The following is a 24791-nucleotide window of genomic DNA, read 5'->3' as shown; positions in this document are numbered from 1 at the left end:
TAAGAAAACTGATCTAAAATAAACAACCTAACTTTACACCTCAAGGAGCTAGAAAAGAAGAACAAACTATCAGAGTGGAAATAAACGAAATAGAGACCAGAAAAAAAATCAGTGAAACCAAGGGGTGTTTTTTGAAAAGATAAGTTAAATTGGCAAAGTTGTAGCTAGACTGAATAAGAAAAAAGAGAGAAGACTCAAAATAAGAAATGAGGAGTTCCCATCGTGGCTCAGTGGTTAACGAATCCAACTAGGAACCATGAGGTTGTGGGTTCGATCCCTGGCCTTACTCAGTGGGTTAAGGATCCAGCGTTGCTTGAGCTGTGGTGTAGGTTACAGACACGGCTCAGATCCCATGTTGCTGTGGCTCTGGCGTAGGCCAGTGGCTACAGCTCCGATTGGACCCCTAGCCTGGGAACCTCCCTCCATGTGCTTCGGGAGCGGTCCTAGAAAAGGCAAAAAGACAAAAAAAAAAAAAAAAAAAGACAAAGAAAAAGAAAAAAGAAAGAAATGAAAAAGGAAACATTACAAACATTACAACTGATACTATGTAATTCATAGGACAATGAGAAACTACTATGAGCAATTATATGACAACAAATTGATAACAGATTGAACAAGTAATCTAAAACCTCCCAAGAACAGATGGCTTAACTGGTTAATTTACCAAACATTTAAAGAAGAACTAACACCAGTTCTTCTCAAACTCTTCCAAAAAATTGAAGAGGAGGAAACACAAAATCATTTAATGAAGCCAGCCCTGATACTAAAGCCAGGTGAGAACACCACAAGAAAGGAATACTGTGGACAATATTCCTGGTGAAAGCATCTCGACAAAATATTAGTAAGCCAATTCAGTAACATATTAAAATGGTTAAATGACATAACCAAGTGAGATTTATCCCAGGGATGCAAGGGTGGTTCAGTGTACACAGATCAATAAATGTGATACAGCATATTAATAGATAAAAATCATATACAATACTCTCAATAGATGCAGAAAAAAAATTTGACAAAACCTAACATCCTTTCATGATAAACACTTCAAATTGTGTATAGAAGGGACATACTTCAACATAAAAACACATACGACAGACCCATAGCTAACATCATACTCAATGGTAAAAGATCAAAAGCTTTACCTCTAAGATAAGGAACAAGACAAGGATGCCCACTCTCACCACTCTTATTCAACATAGAACTAGAAATCCCTGGTTAGAACAGGTAGGTGAGAAAAAGAAATAAAAGACATCTAAATCAGAAAGGAAGAAGTAAAATTGATAAGATCTTATGTATAGAAAATCCTAAAGACTTCACTAAAAAACTATTGGAGCTAATAAATTCAGTAAAGTTGCAGGATATAAAATCAATATTTAGAAACCAGTGGTATTTGTATATACTATAATGAAATATCTGAAAAATATCCAATTCACAGTAGCATATGTCAACATCATGGCCGTGTGAGATGTTCTCTTTGTCCCTAGCCTTCAACTCATGAAATATCCATAATTCCAAAAAGGTTCTTCTGCCCAAAACACTAGGATGCTAGAGAGACCCACACATCTTTACAACTGAAGGTATGTGGATTAGAAAACATACAGGAAGTGGAACCAGGAGAACCCTAAGGTGGTGCCAATGATCCTGGCCCCTTTGCTGTGGTAGCTGAGCCCATAGCCCAAGAGAATCTGGTAGCAGCAGGGGAGGCAACTGCTATCCTCATGCCCCTGGTGATGATGCCAGTGGCAGTAGCAACAATGGCAGCAGCAAGGCACCAGCAGCCTCAGAGGCACAAGTAGTGATTGACAAGGGCGCTGGGGTTACCTCAGGCAGCGGAGTTGGAGAATGCAAAGTGTAGCCAGAGACAGTGCAGATAAGAGAAACCAAAAACTTGTGTTATAGTGCCACCTACTGAAAATGCAAGAAAAGTCTCTAATTTCCCATTTGTTGAATTGTTACAACCAAAGTAAACAAAACTTTACCTAAATAAGTAATGTATTTGCTACTTCAGATGCACTGGCAGAGGAATAACTCATAAAGAAACATGAAAAACCCCAGTAGGAGTTCCCGAGGTGGTGCAGTGGTTAACGAACCATGAGGTTGCAGGTTCGGTCCCTGCCCTTGCTCAGTGGGTTAACGATCCGGCGTTGCCGTGAGCCGTGGTGTAGGTTGCAAACACGGCTTGGATCCCGCGTTGCTGTGGCTCTGGCGTAGGCCGGTGGCTACAGCTCCGATTGGACCCCTAGCCTGGGAACCTCCATATGCCGTGGGAGCGGCCCAAAGAAATAGCAAAAAAGACAAAAAAAAAAAAAAAAGAAAAGAAAAGAAAAAGAAAAACCACAGTAACATAGTATCACAAAAAGAAAATATTTCTCCAGAAGCCAAACTAAAGTCATGGAAGATTGTGATCTAATTGACAGAAAATTCAAAGTAGCTGTCATGAAGAAATTCAACAAGTGAAAAGAAAACTCAGAAAGCAGTTCAATGAGATCAGTAATAAAACTAATAAATGGAAGGAGTTCTTTACCAAAGAGATTGAAACTCCAGAAACAACCAAACAGAAATTCTAGATTTGAAGAGTTCCATCATGGCCCATGAGGATGCAGGTTTGATCCCTGGCCTTGCTCAGTGAGTTAAGGACCCAGCATTGCCGTGAGCTGTGGTGTAGGTCGCAGACATGGCTTGGATCAGGCATTGCTGTGGCTGTGGCATAGGCTGGCAGCTGCAGCTCCAATTGGCCCCCTAGCCTGGGAACCTCCATATGCCGTGGGTGCGGCCCTGAAGGAAAGAAAGAAAGAAAGAGAGAGAGAGAAAGAAAGAAAGAGAGAAAGAAAGAAAGAAAAGACCAAAAAAAAAAAAAAAGAGAGAAATTCTAGAATTGAAGAACTCAGTAAATGACATGAAGAATGCTTTGTAAATAGAGCATACTATATGGAAGAGAGAATTAGCAAGCTTGAAGATTGAAATCTAGACATGATTCAAGTAGACAAGGAAAGAGAAGGAAGATTTTTTTTTTCTTTTTAATGAAGAAACTATAAGAACTACTTGGCTCCATTAGAAAAGGGAACATGGGGATAATGGACATGCCAGAAGGAGAAGAGAGGAAAAAGGGAGCAGAGATTTTATTTGAAGAAATTAGAGCTGAGAATTTCCCAAACCTGGGACAGAACTGGATATATAAGTCCATAAAGCTAACAGGATACCTAATTATCTCAATGCAAAAAGATCTTCTCCAATACACATTATATTAAAACTGTCAAAAGTCAATTATAAAGAATTTTAAAGGCAGCCGGGGGGGGGGGGCGGATGACAGTAACCTACAAAGATAACCCCATTAGACTATCAGCAGATTTTTCAGCAGAAACTCTAAAGGCCATGATAAAGTAGAATGACGTAGTCAAAATACTGAAAGATTAAAAACTGTTAGCCAAGGATACTCTATCTAGAAAAGTTATCTATTCAAATATGAAGGAGAAATACAGTCTTTCCCAGACTAGCAAAAGCTGAAGGAGTTTTTCACCACTAGACTTGCCTTACAAGAGATGTTGAAAGGAGCTCTTCTACCTGAAACAAAAAGGCAAAAGTACGCAAAATTTTAAGTAAGGTGATAAATGGAGAAAATCATAAAATTGTACTGTATCAGAATAGGTTGTTAAATGCTTCATTATAGCATAAAAGTTTTTTTTTGTCTTTTTGCTATTTCTTTGGGCCACTCCCATGGTATATGGAGATTCCCAGGCTAGGGGTCTAATCGGAGCCGTAGCCGCCGGCCCACGCCAGAGCCACAGAAACACGGGATCCAAGTCGCGTCTGCAACCTACACCACAGCTCATGGCAACACCGGATCGTTAATCCACTGAGCAGGGGCAGGGATCGAGCCCGCAACCTCATGGTTCCTAGTCGGATTTGTTAACCGATGCGCCACAACAGGAACTCCAGATTTTTTTTTTAAAGCATGAAAAATAGCAACTTCTGGGGAGTTCCCATCATGGTGCAGTGGTTAACGAATCCGACTAAGAACCATGAGGTTGCAGGTTCAATCCCTGGCCTTGCTCAGTGGGTTAAGGATCTGGTGTTGCTGTGAGCTGTGGTGTAGGTTGCAGACGAGGCTCGGATCCCGAGTTGCTGTGGCTCTGGTGTAGGCCGGCGGCTACAGCTCTGACTAGACCCCTAGCCTGGGAACCTCCATATGCGGTGGGAGCAGCCCGAGAAATGGTAAAAAGAGAAAAAAAAATAGCAACTTCAATTTGGTAACAAGCTTACAACATAAAAAGAAATAATTTGTGACCACAAAAACATAAAAGAGGTAGAGGAAAGGATGGAACCTGTATAGGAAAAGGAAGATAAGATGATATCCACAGAAAAGGGGCTATTTTAACTATGAGATGTTTATCAAATCCTCACAATAACCACAAAACAAAAAATCTAGAGCAGAGACAGGAAACATAAAAAAAAGATGAAACTGAGAAAAACATCATAGAAAACCACCAAACTAAAATGGCATGCAGAAACACAAGGAAAAAGAAACAATGGAGATACAGAGCAGCCAGAAAACAAAAGATAAAATGGCAGTAGTATATCTTCGTATATCAGTTATCACCCTAAATGTAAATGGGTTGGATTCACCAGTCAACAGTCACAGAGTGGCTGGGTGGATTAAAAAAATGACACAACTATGTGCTGCCTCCAGGATTCTTATCTCAGTTCTAAAGACAAACATAGGTTCAAAGTAAAGAGATGGAAGGTGATATTCCAAGCAAATGTCAACTAAAAGAAAGTGATGCTATGCTATTATCAGACAAAATACACTTTAAGTCAACAAAGGTAATGGGAGACAAGGATGAATATTGTATAATGATTAAGAGGACTGTTCATCAAAGAAGAAATCAAAGGAAAAGTAAAAAAATACCTAAATACAAATTAAAAGGATAATATGATAAACCAAAATCTATGCAGGAAAAACTGTACTAAAAGAGAAATTTATAGCTATAAGGCCAATCCTTAAAATAAGAAAAAATCTCAAACAGTCTAACCTTATACCTAAAGGAACTTAAAAAAAGGAGCATAAGAAGCCCAAAGTCAGTAGAAGGAAGGAAATAATAGAAATCAGAGTGGAAAACAGTGAAATAGAGACTAAAAGGACAATAGAAAAGATAAGTGAAACTAAGAGCTATTTCTTGAAAGATAAACAAAATTGACAAACCTTTAGGTAGATGCATTGAGAAGCAAAGAGAAAAGTCTCAAATAAAGTAAAAAATGAAAGAGAAGTTACAGTAGATACTGTAGAAATATAGAGGATTATTAGAGACTACTGTGAACAGTGATATGCCAACAAATTGGATAGCCTAGGAGGAATAGATAAATTCTTAGAATCATACATTCAAGACTCAATCATGGAGAAATTAAAAATATGAATAGAATGATCACTAATAAGGAGTAATAAGAAATCTTCCCAACAAACAAAAATCCAGGACTGGGCAGCTTGACCGATTAATTCAACCAAACATTCCAAAAAGATTTAATACCTATCCTTCTCAAACTCTTACAAAAAATTGAAGAGGAGGAGGGAATTCTTCTTTACTTATTTTATGAGGCCAACATAACCCGTTACCAAAACTAGAAAAGGACAACACAAAAAAGATAGTTACCGGCCAATATCTGTGATGAACATAAATGCAGAAATCTTCAACAAAATGTTACCAAACTGAATACATTAAAAAGGATTATGCATTGTGATCAAACGGGATTTATTCTAGGGCTGTAAGAATGGTTCAACATCCACAAATCAACCAGATAAATCACATTAACAAAATGAAGGATAAAAATCATATGATCATCTCAATAGATGCAGAAAAATCATTTCACATGATTCAGCATCCATTTATAATAAAAACTCAATAAAATGGGTATTGAAGGAATGTACCTCAACAAAATAAAGGCCATGTATGACAAACTCGCAGCTACCATTATAGTCACTGGTGAAAAGCTCAAAGCTTTTCCTCCAAGATCGAGAGCAAGATGAGGATGCCCATCAATATAGTATTGAAAGTTCTAGTCAGAGCAATTAAACATGAGAAATAAATAAAAGACATCCGAATTGGAAAGGAGGAAATAAGATTGTCACTATTTGCGGCTGACATGATTTTATATGAATGAAACCCTAAAGACTCTAGCAAAAACTATTAGAAATAATAAACACAATAAAGATGCAGTGTACACAGTCAATATACAAAAATCTGTTGGATGTCTATACACTAACAATGAACTAGCTGAAAGGGAAACTAAGAAAACAATCTCATGTACAATCATAAAGAATAAAATGCCAAGGAATAAGTTTAACTAAGGAGGTTTCACTGTACACTGTGACATTGTGAAAGAAATTAAAGACGAAAGTGGGAGTTCCTGTTATGGCTCAGTGGTTAAAGAACCCTACTAGTAACCACGAGGCTGTGGGTTTGATCCCTGGCCTCGCTCAGTGGGTTAAGAATACGGTGTTGCCGTGAGCTGTGGTGTAGGTTGCAGACGTGGCTCAGATCCTGTGTTGCTCAGCTCTGGCATAGGCCTGTGGCTGCAGCTCCAATTCAACCCCTAGCCTGGGAACCTCCATATGCTGCAGGTGTGGCCCTAAAAAGACAAAAGACAAAAAAAAAAAGACGGAAGTGGAAAGATATTCTGTGCTCATGGATTGGAAGCATTAACATTGTTAAAATGTCCATATTATAAAAAGCAGTCTGGGAGTTCCTGTCGTGGCGCAGTGGTTAACGAATCCAACTAGGAACCATGAGGTTGCAGGTTCCATCCCTGCCCTTGCTCAGTGGGTTAACGATCCGGCGTTGCCGTGAGCTGTGGTGTAGGTTGCAGACGCGGCTCGGATCCCGCGTTGCTGTGGCTCTGGCGTAGGCCGGTGGCTGCAGCTCCGATTCATCCCCTAGCCTGGGAACCTCCATATGCCGCGGGAGCAGCCCAAGAAATAGAAACAACAACTACAACAACAACAACAACAACAACAACAACAACAACAACAACAAAAGCTGTCTGCAGGATTCAGTGTAATCACTATCAAAAATTCAATAACGTTTTTCACAGAAATAGAACAGAAAAAGTTTTTAATTTGCATAGAACTACAAAAGACCCCAAATAGCCAGAGCAGTTTCTGAGACCAAAAAAAAAAAAAAAAAAAAAAGCTGTAGTATAATTTCATAGTAATCAAAACAGCATAGTATTGGCAGAAAAAAGAAACAAACAGATCAATAGGACAGAACTGAAAGCCCAGAAATAGACATGCATATATATATATGGACAACTAATTTATAGCAAAGGAAACAAGAACCTATATTGGAGAAAGTCTCTTCAATCAGTGGTATTCAAAAACTGGACAGGCTCATGCAAATGAGTGAAACTATGTTAAACCATACACAAAACTTAACTCAAAATGGATTAAACTTGAATATAAGACCTGAAACCATAAAACTCATAAAAGAAAAATTAAGCAATATGTTCTTTTCACACTGATTTTAGCAATATCCTTTTGGATATGTCTTCTCAGGCAAGGGAAACAAAAGCAAGGAAAAAACTAGTGAGACTATATCAAACTGAAAAGCTTCTGCAGAGCAAAGGAAATCATCAACAAAATGAAAAAACCTGCCAAAAGTGAGAAGATATTTGCAAATCATATATTTGATAAGGGGTTACTATTCAACACATGTAAAGAACTCATACAACTCGACAACAAAAACAACTCTATTTTTTAAATGGGCAAAAGAGCTAAATAGATGTTTTTCCAAAAAAAAAAAAAATACAGATGGCCTGTGAGCACAGGAGAAAGATGTTCAATATTATTAATTATTAAGGAATGCAAACCAAAACCACAACGAGGGGTTACCTGGTATTTCAGCAGGTTCAAGATCCAGTGTTGTCATTGCTGTGACCCTGGTTACTGCTGTGGCATGAGTTTGATCCCTGGTCTGGGAACTTCCTCATGCTGTGGGTGTGGCTAAAAAAACCTCCACAATGAGCTATCACTTCATATCCATTAGAATAGCCACTTTATACATATATGTGTATATATCTGTATATATGTATATAAAAGACAAGACAAATCAAGTGTTGGAAATGATCTGGAGAAAAGGGAATAAGAATTTGCTGTTGGTGGGATTATAAAGTGGTGCAACCTCTATGGAAAAAGTATGGAAGTCCCTCAAAAAATTAAAAGTAGAACTACTGGAGTTCACATCACGGCTCAGCAGAAACAAACCTGACTAGTAACCATGCGGATGCAGATTCAATGGGTTAAGGATTCAGCATTGCCGTGAGCTGTGGTGTAGGTTGCAGATGTGGCTCAAATCTGGTGTTGCTGTGGCTGTAATGTAGGCTGGTGGCTACAACTACGATTCGACCCCTAGCCTGGGAACCTATTATGCCGTGGGTGCAGCCTTCAAAAAAAATTAAAATTAAATTTAAAAAAGGATAGAACTACCATATTACTCAACTGTTCCATTTTTAATAATTTATCTAAAGAACACAAAAACACTATTTTAAAAAGAAATATTCACCCCTGTATTCATTGTAGCATTATTTACAATAGTCAAGATATGAAAATAAGTACCCATTGATGGATAAATGGATAAAGAAGATATGATGTGTATATACAATGAGATACTACTCAGCTAGAAAAAAAAATGAAATCTTACCATGTGTGACAACATGGATGAACCTTGAGGGTATTATGCAAAGTAAAATAAATTAGATGGAGAAAGACAAATACTGTATGATTTCGCTCATATGTGCAATATTAAACAATGAAAAAAAAAAGAGACAAAAACAAGCGCATAGATACGTAGAACAGATTGTTGGTTACCAAAGGGGAAGGGGTGTGGGAGGATGGCAAAATGTATAAAGGGGGTCACTTGCATGGTGAAAATGGAAACCAGATGTTTAGTGGTGAGCACACTGTAGTGTATACATACGGAATCGAGTTATAATGTTGTACACATGAAACTTACATAATGTTATAAACCACTGTTACCTCAATTTAAAAAAAAAAACAAAATAATTAGGGATAAATTTTACCAAAGAAATGAAAGATATGTACAATGAAAACTATAAGGCTTTGATGAAAGAAATTAAAGAATATATAAATGAAGGAAAAAATATCTGATGTTCATGAATCAGAGGAATTAATATTGTTAAAATGTCCAACTACCCACAGTAATCTATAGATTCAATACAGTCCCTATCAAGATTCCAGTGGCATTTTAAAAATGGAAATAAAGAAAACAATTCTCATGTTTGTGTGGAACCACAAAAGACCTCAAATAGTCAAAGCTGAAAAAGAAGTACAAAGCTGGAGGCACCACACTTACTGAAATCAAACTCTATTACCAAGCTCTAGTAACCAAAATGGTATAATGCTGGTATAAAATTAGACATGTAGTCCAGTGGCACAGAATAGAGAGCCCAGACATAAACCGCTGAATGCACAGTCAACTAATATTTGACAAGGGAACCAGGAACACTCAATGGGGAAAGGTTCTTCAAGAAATAGTATTGGGAAAACTGAATAATCCCATGCATAAAAGTGAAATTGGATCCCTACCGTATACCACTCAAAAATATTAACTTGAAATGGGTTAAAGACTTTTAACAAGACCTGCTACTATAAAACTCCTAGAAGAAAACATAGGGAAGATGCTCCTTGACATTGTTCTTGGCAATTATTTTTTTTTTAAATATGACAGCCAGAGCATAAACAACAAAAGCAAAAATCCACAAATGGGACTATCCAACAAAAAAGCTTCTGCACATCAAAAGAAACAATCAACAAAATGAAAAGGCAATATAGAATGAGAGATGTTATTTGGAAACCATATATCTGATAAGGGTTTAGTATCCAAGATATACAAAGAACTCATGCAATTCAGTAGGGAAAAAATGATTTAAAAATGGGTAAAGTACTTGTCTTTCTCTTTCCGACTTACTTCACTCAGGTTGAGAGTCTCTAGTTCCATCCATGTTGCTGCAAATGGCATTATTTTGTTCTTTTTTATGGCTGAGCAGTATTCCATTGTGCATATGTATCACGTCTTTCTAATCCAGTCATCTGTCAATGGACATTTAGGTTGCTTCCATGTCTTGGCTATTGTGAATAGTGCTTCAGTGAACATGCAGGTGCAGACTATTGCCTTTGGAAGGGATTAACAATGAGATCCAGCTGTGTAGCACTGAGAACTATGGTCACTTATGATGGAGCATGACAATGTGAGAAAAAAGAATGTATACATTTATGTGTAACTGGGTCACCGTGCTGTACAGTAGAAAATTGACAGAACACTGTAAACCAGCTATAATGGAAAAAAATAAATATCATATTTTAAAAAATAAATAAAAATGGGTAAAGGCTCTGAGTAGACATTTTTCCAAAGAAAACATTCAAATAACCAACAGGTACATGAAAAGATGCTCAACATCACTAATCATAAGGGAAATGCAAATCAAATCCACAAGTAGATATCACCTCACACCTGTTAGTTAGAGTGGCTGTCTTCAAGAAGACAAGAAATAACAAGTGTTGGTGAGGATGTGAAGAAAAAGGAACTCTTGTACACTATTGGTGGTAGTGTAAATATGTTCAGCCAATATGGAAAACAGCATGGAAGTTCCTCCAAAAATTAAAAATATAATTACTGTATGATCCAATGCATGGTAACAAACATTTTAGAGCTTTGTTTTGTTTTCTACACATTCTGTCCTCATGAGTCACTTTACTTTGATGCTTCTCTTTAAGACTGCTTTCTTTAGATGATTGATTTCTTCAGATGTTCTTGATTCTTTTTTATATTTTTAAAAGAAAAATCTACTTCCAGTAATTGTGTGGTTTCATGCTTTGATAGCCCTCGGCAGACTCCCCCCTTGAGTGATATGACTAGCTGCTGGTGATTACCATGTGGACAGATGGGATTTTTTTTTTTTTTTCAGAATGTATGGGTCTTTCAGTTATCTATTGCTATGTAACAAACCACCTTAAAACTTAGTGGTTCAAATCACAGTTCTGTCTTAGTATCAGAAGTCCTGCAATGTTAAAGCGAGTCATAAAGTGAGAGGACTACACTAAGGCATGAATACCAGGAAGCATAATTCATTGGGACAACAATGTTAGAAACTATAATTAGAGTGGGCTAGGGACACTAGCCCCTACTCCTACCTTGATTTGGGAGGTAGAAAATGCATTCTCTTGCCAGATGAGGGTTATCACTACAGTGCCGATTGATTTTCCTCTTCCCCATCCCTTTCCTCATGTCTGCAATCTTTTTGTCCCTTATTCTCCAGCTGAGAGAATAATTTATCCCTTACATCATTTAGAAAGTTGTTTGACAGCAGTAGCCTGGAGTCAAACATCAATGGCCTCTACTCCTTGTGTACACAGTAGGGGATTGGATTAGTTTTTGCATTTCCTCTATTGCTATCACTGTTTATTCCTATCTCCTTTTTTTTGATCTGTGATTTTGTTTTTAATTCTTAAGCCTCATTATCAGATAATTTACAAATCTGTGCTGACAGGTATAGCTCCTGTACTTCAAACCTTCCGGTGAGTTGGCAAAAGCGCTATTACCAATCATACATATTCAGTAGTTCTACAGTTGTGTTTTTGAATACCTATTTAAAAGACAATCTGGAATTAATAACAGTCTGACTTTGTAAAGAATTCACAGGCAAAGTCTGCTAATGTATCTTGTCACACTGAATTTTAAAAGCATCTTATCTTGGAATTCCCGTCGTGGCTCAGTGGTTAACGAATCCAACTAGGAACCATGAGGTTGCCGGTTCGATCCCTGGCCTTGCTCAGTGGGTTAAGGATCCAGTGTTGCCGTGAGCTGTGGTGTAGGTCACAGACGCAGCTCGGATCCCCCATTGCTGTGGCTCTGGTGTAGGCCAGCAGCTATAGCTCTGATTAAGACCCCTAGCGTGGGAACCTCCGTGTGCCCTGGGTGCAGCCCTAGAAAAGACAAAAAGACAAAAATAAATAAATAAATAAATAAATAAAAGCATCTGATCTTAAAGATCATCTATAAAATATGAGAAATGCTAATATTCTTTATTTGATGTTGTACATAAACCACACTAAAATGTCTTTGAATAGGTAAAAGGTAGTATTTTAGATAGAGAATTTTAATGAAATTGGCATAGTTAAGACAAAAAGATAAAGACAACATTGTCAGTTTAGCTCTTACCTTAACAGGCTAGTGAACACTACTTGAAACACAGGTGAATCTTGCTCTGTTCTATGAGACAGTGAAGCGATTTACTGTCTTAAATATATTTAATATATATTTAAATATATTAATATAACCAGTTATAGAAATCTAAATATAAAACCAATCTCCTATAGGTTTTTAGAAGGTATTCACCATCTTCCTGAAAAGTTTAACACTCCATATTCAAACTTAATCATCTCTTTTATTATTATGTATTTATTTATTTATTTTTTGCTTTTTAGGGCTGCATATGTAGGTTCCCAAGCAAGGGGTCAAATCAGAGCTACAGCTGCTGGCCTACACCACAGCCACAACGCCAGATCTGAGCCGTGTCTGCGACCTACACCACAGCTCATGGCAATGCCAGATCCTTAACCCACTGAGCGAGGCCAGGGATTGAACTTGCAACCTCATGGTTCCTAGTCGGATTCGTTTCTACTGCACCACAACGAGAACTCCTCAAATTTAATCATTTCTTTAGAAGGGAAAAAACAGTGGTAGTACTTGTTGAACTAGAATTATTACTAAAATTCAAAAAGCTGACCATATTCATTTAGCCACAAACCAACCTTATTTAAATCAGGACTGTCCAACAGAAACATTCCATCAGCCATGGATGATCTGAATTCCAGTGTATGAGATCAGTTTAAATATGGTACACATATAGCAGTCATGGGACATTTCAGTTTTGTAATAAATGAGGCGGTGGCCAAGTATTATTCATTAGTAGCTTTTTTGAGATAAACTACCAAGTCTTCTCTTTCTCGTTTCTTCTTAATGCCAGCAAAGATAATTTTTGTTCCAGGGATATACTTCTTGGGATTCTCCAAGTACTCCATCAGTGTCTCCTCTCCCCAGGTGATACCTTTGTTCTTGTTGGCATCAGTGTAAGTGAATCCAGGAGCCTGACCTGTCTTCTGCCCAAACAGACCATGGAGGTTTGGACCAGTCTTGTGCTTGCCTCCCTTTTCTACAGTATGGCACTGGGCACACTTCAGAATAAAAATCTTCTTGCCCTTCTCAACATCACCTATTTTTTTTTTTTTTTTGGTCTTTTGTCTTTTTGCTGTTGTTGTTGCTATTTCTTGGGCCGCTCCCGTGGCATATGGAGGTTCCCAGGCTAGGGGTTGAATCGGAGCTGTAGCCACCGGCCTACGCCAGAGCCACAGCAACGCGGGATCCGAGCCGCGTCTGCAACCTACACCACAGCTCACGGCAATGCCGGATCGTTAACCCACTGAGCAAGGGCAGGGACCGAACCCGCAACCTCATGGTTCCTAGTCGGATTCGTTAACCACTGCGCCACGACGGGAACTCCAACATCACCTATTTTTAAATCATTCTTTCGCCAAGCTCAACAGAGAAGTGGCCACTCGCAAGCAGGATGTCCCACTCTATTCTCCTTTACTAATTTTTTCTTAAATTGAAGTATAATTGATTCTATCCCCTACTAATTTCCGATTTGGGGGTTTCCTAGGCTTTATTTTTTTAATAGGATGAACTAGCTGCTTATTTCTCTAAAAGCTTCCTTTTATGCTTCTGTTTGGTTTCAGGATTCTCCCCTCTTGATTTTCCATCAGTCCAATTGTATTTGTTTTAAATTATAGAAATTCTTCAAAGGTTATGACCACTGACAGTATATTTTCCTAGTACTCAAGGTCCATTCAGTATAGAATGATGGTTAATCATATGGATTCCAGAGTCAGATTACGTGGATTCAAGTCCTGGTTCCTCCACTTTGCAGATGGCTTAACCTTGTGCAAGTTGTTTTAAGTCTCTGTGCTTATGTTTACTATCCATTAATAGTATTTATCTCTCAGGGATGTCTGAGGATTAAGTAAAATTAATTCATGTGCGATTCCTGGCACATAATAAGCATTCAGTTTTGATATTGGCTATTATTATGTCTGAAAAAGTATTAGAACTAGTATAGTTTGTCATTCCAAGTTGAGCAGTGTGTCTACAGAATAGAATTCATGCTCACCATTTCATGTAAGGCTAGTACTCCTGGACATGAATGAGATGCTGCATTTAGCTTCTTAAGCAATTTTATGAGCATCACTTTTTTTGGCTTAAAATAATACAAATTTATTATCTTACAGTTCTGGAGGTTAGAAGTCAAACATAGGTCTCATTAGTCTAAAATCAAGGTTTAAATCTATAGGGGAAAGTCAGTTTCCTTGTTTTTACTAGGTGCTCGAGGTCGCGTATATTCCTTGGTTTATGATCGTCACTTTTGAGCTATGCCTAAGAGTAAACTGCAGGATAATTTTACTAACACTGAGCCCATTTATAGGTGTTAAAGTGATGATTGCTGAAATGCTATTTTACATGAGCAATGAGTATATGTCAGCAAGAGGCAACATATGATGTATTAGAAAGAGACCTTAGACAAGTCGTTTCACTTCTCAGGGCCTGTGAAAAGCAGAATAATGGCTTCTGAGGAGCCTCTACACCCTAATGCCTGGGACCATGAATATATTACTTTACATGGTAAAAGAGACTAAGCATAGGGAGGTTATCCTGGATTATCTGAGTGGGCCCAATATTACCACATGCACTGTTAAATGCAAAAGAGGTATGCAGAAGATGAAGTCTACTAGATTCAAAGCATGAGAGTATTCAGCACACCATTGCTGGCTCTGAAGAAAAGAGTGGGCTGTGAGCCAAGGATTGCAGGTAGCCTCTAGGATCTAAGAACAAATCCCAGCCAAAGGCCAACAAAGAAATGGGACCTCAGTCCTACAACCTTACAGAATTTCAATTTCAATTCATTCTGCCAATAACCTGAATAAACCTAGAAGCAGATTCTTCTCTAGAGCCCCCATATAAGCGCCCAGGCTTGTCAATACTTTGACTTAGGCCTGTGGGACCCTAAACGCAATTCCTAGGCAAGACTGCCTGGGTTTCTGACCCATGGAATTGTGAAATAATAAATGGGTGTTTTAAACCTGATAACTTTGTGGTTATTTGTTGCAGCAGCAATATAAAATTAACACAACATCTTTGTTGCTTCTATAAATGAGGAAGTGATAGAAGGCTCCTTTCAGTTCTAATTCTATGGTTGCAGGATTCTCATTCAACAGCTATTTTTTAAGCTAAAGTTTGATAGCCATAAATAGGGTGGACACATAACACATACACAGATTACTTTAAAGGATACATATCATTATGGTAAAGTTACACATTTGGGGAGCTCTATAATGGCAGATCAACCAGATAGATACTAAAATTGATTTAGCAACTATAAAGCAAATAGTTGTAACCAAAGCCAGGTTCTTCAAATGTAGCCTAATATTAGGGTTCAGTGAAAAGCAGAGTATTTATACCCTTAAATGGAAAATGATTGTTATTATCAAACCAGATCAGTGATGTCTATATGCCTACTAGCATTATAATAATTTGTAGTTCTTAATCTGTTAGGGAATAAGTTATTTACATCTCTACATTTCTACACATAGCAAATTCACACATATTGGGCAAATATACCCTTTGTTTTCTATGAAACTAACTTCAAGGAGCAGAAATTATTATTATTTTTTGTCTTTTTTGTCTTTTTAGGACCACACCCATGGCATATGGAGGTTCCCAGGCTAAGAGTCCATTCAGAGCTGTTGCTGCTGGCTTATGTCACAGCCACAGCAACGCCTAATCCGAGCTGCGTCTGCAACCGACATCACAGCTCATGGCAACATCGGATCCTCAACCCACTGAGCAAGGCCAGGGATCGAACCCGCAACCTCATGGTTCCTAGTTAGGTTCATTTCTGCTGCACCACAATGGTAACTCCAAGGATCAGAAATTCTGATACAATCTGTAAATGAGTACTTAGTACATTCCTTAGATATCTAACACTATGCAAGGTGGCACTGAGTTGATAATGACGGTTCTAGTTAGCCTTCTCATTTACCTCTTGCAGTTATGCAATGCATATATTTAAAATAAGTATACAATTTGATAAGTTTTAACATAAATTATATGTGTTACACACATATATGTATATATGTACTTACAATATGTTCATATGTGTTGTGGACATGTTTTCACAAATGTTTATAAACACAACACACATGTATGTACATGTACATATATGTATTGTGTATACATGCAGTTATGAACCCATAATCACAATCAGGGTAATGAACATAGTTATCACCCCCTAAAATAAAAGTTCCTCATGACCTTTTATAATCCCCCCTACCTTCCCTTCATTAGGTAACCATTGATCATTCATCAATCACTTAATGTTACTATAGATTAGTTTGAATTTTCTGGAATTTTACATATATAGAATCAGAGTATTTATTCTTTTTAGTCTGATTTCTTTAACTCAGCATCATTAGCTTATGCCCATCCATGTTTTTACATCTATCAGTAGTTCATTATCTTTTTATTGCTGAATAGTCTTCCATTGTATGTATATGCTACAATTTATTTATCCATTCACTTGGTTTTTTTTAAAAAAGTTTCATTACAGTATAGTTGATTTACAGTTTTTCTTTAGTTTCTGTAGTATTTCATTACAGTATAGTTGATTTACAGTATTCCTTTAGTATAGCAAAGTGACCCGGCCACCTGTACACACCCATTTTTGTTTTGTTTTTTCCATCAGGTTCTTACCCAAGAGACTAGATAAAGTTCCCTCTGCTGTACAGCAGGACCCCATGGCCCATCCATTCCAAATGTAACAGTCTGCATTTACCAACCTCAAGACATGGAAACAAACTAAATATCCATTTGTTGGTGGACATTTTGGTTATTTCCAGTGTGGGGCTATTACAAATAAAATTACTATGAACATTCATGTGCATGTCTTTCCATGGACATATGTTTTCATTTTTCTTGCTAAATACCTAGAAGTGAAATGGCTGGTTTGGATGGTAGATATGCATTTAACTTCTTAAGAAGTTGCCAGGCTGCTTTCTAAAGTAATTGTAGAGTTTTACATTTCTACCAGTATGAGAGTTTCGATTCTTCTACACTTTGACCCACACCTAGAATGGTCAGCCTTTTATTTTTATTTTTTTTGTCTTTTTGTCTTTTCTAGGGCCGCACCTGTGGCATATGGAGGTTCCCAAGCTAGGGGTCTAATTGGAACTGTAGCCACCAGCCTATGCCACAGCCACAGCAATGCAGGATCCGAGCCACATCTGCAACCTACACCACAGCTCATGGCAACGCCGGATCCTTAACCCACTGAGCAAGGCCAGGGATCAAACACGCATGGTTCCTAGTCAGATTTGTTAACCACTGAGCCACGATGGGAACTCCAAGCCTTTTAAATTTTAATCAGTGTGGAGTGGCATCTTGTTTTTGCTTTAATTTACATTTTTGTAATGACTGATAATGTTGAGACTATTTTCATATGCTTATTTGTCATCTGTGTATCCTTTCTTGTGAGGTGTCTAGTCAAATCTTTCATCCATTTTTTAAAAATTGGGTTGTTTTCTTAATGTTGAGTTAGAAAGTTCTTTATTCTATGATCAGGACCTCTGATGGATAATTTACAAATATTTCCTGCCAGTCTATGATTTGAATTTGCATTCTCTTAACAGAGTTTTTGGAAGAACAGAAGTTTTTAATTTGATGAAGTCTAGTTTGTCAATTTTTTCTCATATGGATCATATATTTGGTGTCATATCAAAGAAACCTTTGCCTAACCCAGGTCACAAATAATATCTCTTATGTTTTCTATTAGAAGTGTTTTTGTTACCCAGCTCAAGCTCATGTGCCCAGTGGTGCAGTGAGGCCAAACTGAAATGTCAGTTTGGAGCAGAGAAAGTTTTATTGCAGGACCATGCAAGGAGAACAGGGGTCTTATGCCCCCTCAAACTCTGAACCTCAGAAGGGTTCAGCAAAGCATTTTTAAAGGCAAAGTGAGGGAGGGGCATGGTTGGTTGTTGGAAACTTCTTGGTTTAGCAATCCTTTGTTTTCCAGCTGTCCACATAGATCAGGTCATGATGTTCCTGTAAACAACAAGACAAATGTTATTCTCTATTCTACAACTTTTTATCTCTATGTGAATGGGAAAGTATTATATCCTTAAAGGTCAGAGCCTTGAGAAAGGGCAATCCTGTATATTTCAGGCTATAGGCAACATTCTTAACAGGAAGCAAAAGCAATAGAATACAGAGGTTAAAGTAAAAGAAACATTAAAGTAAAAGAAACATTAAAGTAAAAGAAACACATCTAATAGGGAGTCAGATTTGTTCTTCCCTATTACATTTTTGGTTCTAGGTTTTTGTTTTTATTTTGGCTGTGCGGGTGGCATATGGAAGATCCTGGGCCAAGGATCGAACTCAAGCCACAGGAATAACCAGAGCCAGAGCAGTGACAAAACCTGATCCTTAACCTGCTGAGCTACCAGAAAACTCCATTTTTTGGTTCTAGGTTTTACATTTCGGTCTGTGATCCATTTGACTTAATTTTTGTATGTCTATGCATTCTTGGGATAAATCTCACTTTGTCATGATGTATTGTACTTTTTAAAAAACAATTATTGAAATATAGTTGACTTACAAAATTGTGTTGATTTCAGGCATACAGAAGAGTAAATCAGTTATTCATATACATATGCATATGAAAAGAATCCTTTTCAGGTTCTTTTCCCATATAGGTTACCACATAATACTGAATAAATTTCTCTGTGCTATACAGTAGGTCCCTGTTACCCTTCTACACTTTTTGTATATTGTTGAATTTGACTTGGTAACATTTTGTTTAGAATTTTTGCATGTATGTTCAAGAGGGATATTGGTTAGTAGTTTTATTTTCTTGTAATTTCTGTATCTGGGCTTCATATTAGGATAATTCCGACTTGATAGAATAAGTTGAGATGTATAATCTCCCTTTCAATTTTCTGAGAGGGTTTATGCTAAACTGGTACAATTTCTTCCTTAAAGATTTGGTAGAATTAAACAGTAAAACTGGGCTTGGAAGTTTCCTTGGTGGCAAGTTTTTTAACTACATTCTCAATTTCTTTAATAGATATAACACTATTCAAGTTATCTATTTCCTCTAGTGTGAACTTTGGTCATTTCAGTCTTTCAAGTAATTTGTTTCATTGGAGTTGTCAGATATATTGTTAGAAAGTTGTTCATAATATTCCCTTACTAACCTTTTAACATTTGTAAAAATTTGTAGTGATGTCAACTCTTGTTCTTGATATTGGTAATTTGTATCTTCTCTCATTTTTCCCTGATCACTCTATAGAGAGATTTATAAATTTAGCTGATCTTCCCAAGGAACTAGATTTTTGTTTCATTGATTTTTCTATTTTCTTCTCCATTGATTTTTCTTTGAAATTTATCATGCTTACTTTGGGCTATGTTTACTCTTGTTCTAAGAGTTCCTTAAGGTAGAAGATGGTATCATTGATTTGAGACCTTTCTCTTTTTCTGTAAGAATTTTAATTTTCTATGAAGTACTACTTTAGCAGCATCCAACAAATTTTAAATGTTGTTTTCATTTTTGTTCGGCTCAAAAAACATTCAAGTTTTCCCTTTGATTTTCTTATTTAGCCTATGGGTTATTTAGAAGTGTGTTATTTATTTTCCAGACATTTGGGCATTTTTCCAAAAAAATCTTTCTGTTATTATTGATTTCTAATTCAATTCTGTGCGGTCAGAGAACATATTTCCTATAGTTTGAGTTTTTAAAAAAATTTACTAGGACTTGTATTGGAGTTCCTGTTGTGGCTCAGCAAGCTAAGAATCCGACATAGTGTACATGAGGATGTGGGTTCAATCCCTGGCCTTGCTCAGTGGGTTAAGGATCCAGTGTTGCCACAAGCTGTGGCATAGGTCACAGATGCAGCTCTGATCCAGTGTTGCTGTGGCTATGGTGTAGGCCTGCAGCTGCAGCTCTGATTCAACCCCTAGCCCAGGAACCTCCATATGCCACAGACGTGGCCCTAAAAAGAAAAAAAAGACTTGTGTTATAGCCTAGAATCTATTTTGGTAAATGTTCGGTGTGCAGCTGAGAAGAAGGTATACTCTGCTCTTGTTGGGTAGACTTTTTTTTTTTTTTTTTTTTTTTTGGCCATGTGTGCAGTGGCTTGATGTGGGATCTCAGTTCCCAGACTAGGGAATGAACCTGGGCCACAGTGGTGAAAGCACTGAATCCTAACCACTAGACCAGCAGGGAACTCCCCGGGTAGATTTTTAAGTATCAGTATAGCTGTAGATTTGTTGTAGATGTTCTTTATCAAATTGAAGAGGTGGCTCTCTATGCATACCTTTTTGAGTGTTTTTTTTTTAATCATGAAAGGGCGTTAAGTTTTGTCAAATACTACTTCTGTATCAGTTGATATGACCATGTGATCTTTCTTCTTCAGTTTAATATGGTGAATTGCAGTGATTATTTTTCAAATATTGAATCTTTCTTGGACTCCTAAAATAAATATTCTTGGTCATGTTGTTTTTTCTTTAGATATATTTTTTATTTACATTAGTTGGTATTATGTTAAGGGTCTTTGCATCTGTATTCTTGAGGGGTATTGGTCTATAATTTTCTTACTGTGTACTGCTTTTTTCTGACATTATCAGGGTAATACTGTCTTGATAACATTAATTGGGAAGTGTTCACTCCTATTTCTGGAAGATGTAGAAGTGGTTTTAATTCTTCTTTAAACACTTGGTAGAATTCTTCAGTGAAAATATTTCAGCCTGGAACTTCTTTTCAGAAGTTTTAAAATTATGAATTCAACTTCCCTAATAGTTATAAAATTATTCAAATTATGTTTTATACTGGTGAGTTGTGTTAGTTTTTTTGCTTTGGGGGGAATTTGTTCATTTTATCTGGCTTGTTAAATTCGTCTGTGAAATTGTTCATAGTGTTCCCTCATTATCCTTTTGATGTATGCAGAGTCTGTAATAATATCCTCTGTTTCATTCCTGATACTGGTAATTTGAGTCTGATCTCTCTCTTTTTTTAATTTCTCAGTTTTGCTGGAGGTTTGTCGCTTTTATACATATAGTTTTTTAAAGAACTCACCTCGGCATTTCCCATTTATTTTTTTCTTTTTTCCTGTTTCAATTTTATTGATTTCTACTCTTACCTTTATTATTTACTTCTTTCTGCTTGCTTTGGAGTTATTTTGCCCTTCCTTTTCTGGTTTTTTGCTATTGGGAGCTTGGCTTACTGATTTGAGACTTTCCTTCTATTCTAATGTAAGCCTTTGATGATAAAAAATTTCCCTCTCAGCACTGCTGTAGCTGCATCCCACAAAATTTGATATATTGTATTTTCATTTTAACTTGATTATCTTTTTGTTATTGATTTCTCTTTGATCCATGTTGCTAGGGAACACACTCTGTATGATTTCACTTTTTTTGTTTGTTTCTTAAGGTTTGTTGTATAGCCCAGAATATGTCCTATTTCGGTGTATGGTCCCTGGACACTTGAAAAGATTGTGTATTTTGCTAATGTTTGATGAAGTATTCCATAAATGTCAATTAGATACTGTTAATTGATTAGCTGTTGAGCTGTTATGTATCTTAGTTGTTCTTTGTCTAGTTCTATAAATTTGGGTTTTTTTGGGGGTGTTGGTTTTTTGCTGCTTTCACGGCATGTGGAAGTTCTTGGGCCAGGGATTGAACCCATACCACAACAGCAACCCCAGCTGCTGTAATGATGATGCCAGCTCCTTAACCAATTGCGCCATAGAAATTCCTAGTTCTATGAATTTTTTAAAGAGAGTGTTACTAGTTTCCAACTCTGAGATTTGTCTATTCTTACTTTTAGCCCTACCAAGTTTTTCTTCTTGTACTTTGCAACTGTGTGTGTTTACTCATTTAGGGTTACTGTATGTTTTTGGCCGCACCCATGGCCTGTGGAACTTCCACAGCCAGGGATTGAACCAGCACCACATCAGCGGCCCAAGCCACAGCAGTGATGATGCTGAATCTTTAACCCACTGAGCCACCAGAGAACTCCTGTGGTTTTTTTTAGTAATAAGTATGGCTAAGATTTATTATAACGAAAGGGTACAAAGCAAAATCATTAAGATAAAGGTAAAAGACACTCGAGGCAAAGTCTGAAGGACATTAGTCAGGCATAAGCCTCTAAGAGTTCTCTCCCAGTGGAATTGCACAGGACATGCTTAATTCCTGTAGCAACAAATGTAACAACATGTGTGGACTTGATTGTTTATCAGGAAGTTCATTAGAGACTCAATCCTCAGGGGTTTATTTATTTTTTTGTCTTTTGTCCTTTTTAGGGCTGCACCCGCGGCATATGGAGGTTCTCAGGCTAGGGGTCTAATCGGAGCTGTAGCCACCGGCCTACGCCAGAGCCACAGCAACGCCAGATCCGAGCTGTGTCTGTGACCTACGCCACAGCTCATGGCAATGCCAGATCCTTAACCCACTGAGTGAGATCAGGGATCGAACCCTCAACCTCATGGTTCCTAGTCGGATACGTTTCCGCTGCGCCACGATGGGAACTCTCAGTCTTCAGGGTTTTAAATGGGGACTGGTCATGTAGGCACTTCTACCTAGCACACACTAGGATTTCAGACACTCAAAAGGGAAGTAGATGTTTGGTATAAACTATATTGTTTGTACAGTCTAGGCATAGTTAAACCTTATTATTAAGGAAAAGTTTTATATCAGTGTAGGGAACTATTTACCAGCTGAGTGACTAGTTGTCAGCTAAGGACCAACTTTGTAAATAGGCTTTTCTAAGAATAGGCAACCTCTCAGACCTGCTATATGAAATGAATTCTTTTCTGCATACTATGTCATTTGCTGATGCGTATATCCTCAACAAAACATAAAGGTACTACTGATGTGCATATACTCCTAAAGCTATAATTTCTGTAAATTAGCACTTCCAAATCCTTTTTTGTCTTATTTTATACTTTTAAAATTTTTATTGAAATACAGTTGATTTACAGTGGTGTGTTAGTTTCAGATGTACAGCAAAGTGATTCAGTTATATATATATATATGTGTGTGTGTGTTCTTTTTTAATGATTTTTATTTTTTTCCATTATAGCTGGTTTACAGTGTTCTGTCAATTTTCTACTGTACAGCAGAGTGAAGTAAGTCAGAAAGACAGATACCATATGATATCACTTATATCTGGAATCTAATATATGGCACAAATGTATATTCTTTTTTACATTCTCTTCCATTATGGTTATTATAAGATACTGAGTATAGTTCCCTGTGCTATACAGTAGGCCCTTGTTGATTACCTATTTTTTATGTAGTAGGTATATATTTTAATTCCAAACTCCTAATTTATCCCTCCCCCACTTTTTCCTCCTTGGTAATCTTGTTTGTTTTCTTTGTCTGTGGGTCTGTTTCTGTTTTGAAGATAAAAGTTCATTTGTATCCTTTTCTGTGACCATACCCATGGCATGTGGACGTTCCCAGGCCAGGAATCCAACCTGTGCCACAGTTGTGACCTGTGCCACAGGTGCAACTATGCCAGATACTTAACCCCCTATACCACAGGGGGACTTCTTATATCCTTTTCTTAGATTCCACATATAAGTGATGTCATATGATATTTGTCTTTTTCTGCCTGGCTTACTTCACTTAGTATGATAATGTCTAGGTCCATCCATGTTGCTGCAAATGGCATTATTTCATTCTTTTTATGGCTGAATAATATTCCGTTGTATATATGTACCACATCTTCGTTTTATTTTCTTAAAGTTTTATTGGAATATAGTTGATTTACGAGGTTGTGATAATTTCTGCTGTATAGCGAAGTAATTCAGTTATACATATACACATATCCATTCTCTATCAGATACTTTTCCCACATAGATTATCACAGAATATTGGGTAGAATTCTCTGTGCTATACAGCAGGTCCCTGTTGGCCAATCATTCCATATACCTCTGTGTATATGCCAATCCCAACCCCCCCCATCTATCCCTCCCCCTCCTCACCTGTCTCATTTGGTAATGATAAGTTTTTCAAAGTCTGTGAGTCTGTTTCTATTTTAATAATAAGTTCATTTGTATTCTTTTTTTCAGATTCCACATACAAGTGATATCATATGATGTTGTCTTTCACTGACTAACTTCACTTAGTATGGTAATCTCTAGGTCCATCCATGTTCTGCTAATGGCATTTTTAATTCTTTTTTATGGCCAAGTAATATTCCATTGTATCCATGTACCGCATCTTTATCCATTCCTCTGTCAGTGGACACTTAGGTTGATTCTATGTCTTGGCTATTGTAAATAGTGCTGCAGTGAACATTGGGGTACGTGTATCTTCAAATTATGGTTTTCTCCAGATATATGCCTAGAAATGGGGATTGTAGGATCATATGATAGCTCTGTTTTTAGTTTTTTTTAAGAGAACTTCCACACTGTTCTCCATAGTGGCTGTACCAATCTACATTCCCACTAACAGTGTAGGAGTGTTCCTTTTTTGCATACCTTGTTAAGCATTTGTTATTTGTAGATTTTTTGATGATAGCCATTCTGACCAATGACACTTCATTGTGGTTTTGATTTGCATTTCTCTGATAATTAGCAGTGTTGAGATACTTTTCATGTGCCTTTTGGCCGTCAGTATATC

The 24791-nt window shown here is 37.2% G+C and overlaps 1 protein-coding gene and 1 pseudogene across 6 annotated transcripts in view; one reads left to right on the top strand and one right to left on the bottom strand.

Moving 5' to 3' along the window:
- Positions 1–24791, top strand: part of TEX11 (testis expressed 11) — a 382097-nt gene that overhangs the window by 168539 nt on the left and 188767 nt on the right. The window lies entirely within an intron of this gene.
- On the bottom strand, positions 12962–13279 carry LOC100739590 (cytochrome c pseudogene; annotated as a pseudogene).

Source organism: Sus scrofa, chromosome X (genome assembly GCF_054392235.1).
Source record: "Sus scrofa isolate SSC_HxYL_T2T_F1_AM1 chromosome X, Sscrofa_HxYL_maternal_Yorkshire_Landrace_v2.0, whole genome shotgun sequence".
Taxonomy (NCBI): domain Eukaryota; kingdom Metazoa; phylum Chordata; class Mammalia; order Artiodactyla; family Suidae; genus Sus; species Sus scrofa.
This window is presented reverse-complemented; position numbering and strand designations above follow the sequence as displayed.